Here is a 3,466-nt window from a genome sequence, read left to right on the forward strand (position 1 = left end):
TTTTTTTTTTTTTTTTTTTTGCTTTTTGGTTTAGAAGAGGAGAAAAATCTGTTGTTCGCTGAAAGGGAAAAAGAGAGGAAGCGGGACAACTGAGAAAGAGAAAGAAAAGCAAAGAAGGGACAAGATAGACAGAGAGAATGAGGCTTCTTTTCAATGATATTGTATCGATGTGGTCAACCAATTGAAATTTAATTACTATTCAAGACGTTATTCTTGATTCAGTCATTGTTTCCGAAAGCATCCTTTGTCTCTCCTTTTCCCTCTCATTATATACATATCAACAGAGTTGTAAATATACACATCTCCTCATTATATATGTATTGACATGTTTATGAACAAGGAAGGGAGGGGAGGACGAGAGTAGAAGGTATTGGCTAAATGACCTTTCAAAATGTCAATTTTATGAAGAAGGATGAGAAAGGTAAGAAAAAACAAAAAAAAAACGGAAGGAGAAAATGAAGGAGAATGACAGAAGCTTCTTTTCAATGATATTGCATCGGTATGGGCAACCCGTTGAAGTTTAATTACAATTCAAGATGTTATTCTTGATTCAGTCATTGTTTTCGAAAGCATCCCTTCCTTTTTCTTTTATCTTCTCTCATTATACACATAAAAATATGTTTGTGAATATATAAATATATACTAGAACTAAAGAAATGATGCGTGTGTGAGTGTGTGTGTGTATGTGTGCGCGTGTGTGTGTATGTGTGCATATATGTTTGCTTAGAAGAGGAGAAAGATACATATAAATAGGTTTGTGGGTACACACATTACATTTTGAGGACTGAGAAAGTGATTCTTAAGTGAGTGCAGTTTCAATTATGAAGTATGAAATAAATTTAGAGTACAAAGCCCAATGAAAACGTACATTCATTCTAATGCTGATTGCTTTAAAATGGTATGCTTGGAGAGGGCCATTCAAGTGCTTGCATTATTTCTCCCCATTTGTGTTAGCTGAGCACAGCGCCTATGTGAGTTAACTACGGAGTGTTCATAATTTGCTTCATTTGAAGGGGTGTTCATGCATATTGTCTCTACTTCTCTTTCCAACATTTAGTTCTGGAGAGAAATTTTTGATAAAATGCAGTTCTATTGTGTTTCAGAACTTTGGGTCATCACTAAAGAATTTGTACCGTTTCGTTTTCCTGTCTTCTTTTCCGTCCGCCACTACCCTCCACGAAAATAATTTAATTTGTGTTCGTGGGAAGAACCATTTCAACGATGCGTACTGCCTTAATTCTTCGAAACGCCGGTGTTTTAATGGTGGCAGCTGATGAAGGTGGCTTGCTTATTTGTTGTACCTTGTTTATCATTTTGTCCATGTTCTTTTGCCACGTCATGTACCCAGTTATTTATCTATATGTACATGTAGATGAAGGTATGTACATATATATGCATATACTCATATATTGTTTATATATATATATATATATATATATACATAGGCACACACATACATACACACAAACACACGTGTGTGTGTGTGTGTGATTTGTGTTTATCCCCCCCCCCCGTGGCGTTCAGCAAAAAGCCCGATAGAATAAGTGCCAGGCTTTAGAAATAAGTACTGGGCTCAATCCATTCGACTAAAAATTCTTCAAGGTGGTCTTAAGACTGAAACAAAGAAAAGATAAAAGAAATCAGTGTAAGGCAGTCAAATCTGTTTCACTATATATGACTTCACGACATTAGCTCTTGTCACATGTGATCACATTACAGTTTTTAATCACAATGTATCATTTCAAGACTTTATCTCCTGTTACAAAATATGTCGCCGCCCATAACACGGAGGAGAAAAAAATCAATGAGAGCAAGAGTTTAAGTTTGTGCCGGTTGCCGTCGAGACGTCAGGTGTTCTAGGACTCCATACCACTTATTTCCTCCACAAAATATGGATAGAAACAGCCTGTCGGAGAAATGAGTCCCGCAAGCTGAAGTGGCTACTGCAGCAAGTTTTGCTAACCATTCTCCGTTGCAACGCCATTGTGGGCTTTGTCACCCACTTTTTTCTCCAGTCTTCTTTTCTTGTCTTTTTCATCGTTTTAAAGTGCATACCAGTAAAGAAAGTCAAAAGAAACATGATTTTCACTAACTCCAACCAATACGTATCAAGGACAAGAAACACTAACGATTTTAACTAAAATACAAAACATAGTTACTTATATCTTGAATCTTTATTGACACCAAAATTAAATTGTCCGTTGTCTATTACAGCTCATCAGACTATTTTATATCTTCAAGCTTCTCTCTGAAATGTAATATCAGCACGTGTGTAGAATACACTCTCCCCGACACTCATATCTCTCAATTGAATATCAGCACCAAAGGTTTAACATTTCCCCCTCCGACTCCTCTAGATACATCTATTTCTCCTTTCACTCACCGAAAACTTCGAACAACTCCAAGTCCTCGAATGTATCTCTTCTTACACTAGGTACAAGTATTTCACTTCAAGACTAGAATGAGGATCAGTAACTAGAAATTCCGAATACCAACTCACACAGATTCAGCTTCGAAGAGATACTGAGCACACTGTTGCTTATTACATCTCATTCTTAGCAGTATGACATTATCATTATTGTGTGTGTGTATACACGTATAGTCTGTGTGTTTGTATGTGTCTCTGTTCGTATGTATATGTACACAGATATTCATAGATTGAGATATATATCAATTCAGGCACACCGGAACAGACCCGAATATATTCCATCAATGAAGTAATCACTTGCAACGAGACATAAGCTCTCTGGGGAAAAACATAATGTTCGACCTCTGAGTCAAGAGAAAATTACGATTTATTAAATGTTTCTAGACAAATCGATTAACAATGATTGACTCAAACAACATAACAAAACAAAAGCTAAGAATACTTTATAGATTGAACATGAGTAATATAGGAGCTTCATTTTCTTGAAGAGACAATGTTTTAGAATAAAACTCATTATGCTGTATTAGAATAGTGGACCTTGATTTAAAATGATCGACTACTGTAGTCCAGCATTAGAACATAATCAGCAACTATTTCCGGCTTATTAGGCCAAGATAATATTTGAAACAAGGATGTTACCACTGAAACTGCTAAACTGATATTGATATTTTGAGGTATCTTGCAATTACGTCTGCAGAAATTGTCAATATTTATGATTATTTTTTTTACTGAAGTGGAAAGTATGCTTGCACACATGCACGCACTTTCTTGCGGTCTACTCTCTCTGTCTGTCTATCTCTGTCTCTGTCTCTCTCTCTCACGCGCGCGCAGGCATACACTCATAATACAGCTGAGAGTGTAGAAGCTTGGCAAGTAGAGCATGTATCGTGAATCTACATTCCTATCAAGCATTTCGGTGCTTTCTACACCTATATTCCAGACATTCTAGAGACCGCATTTCACTGTTATGAAAAATAGGCATTAAATATACATATATACTTTATGCATGTATGTATGTATGTATGTATAGATCGGAAG

The sequence above is a fragment of the Octopus bimaculoides genome, chromosome 17 (genome assembly GCF_001194135.2).
Source record: "Octopus bimaculoides isolate UCB-OBI-ISO-001 chromosome 17, ASM119413v2, whole genome shotgun sequence".
Lineage (NCBI taxonomy): Eukaryota > Metazoa > Mollusca > Cephalopoda > Octopoda > Octopodidae > Octopus > Octopus bimaculoides.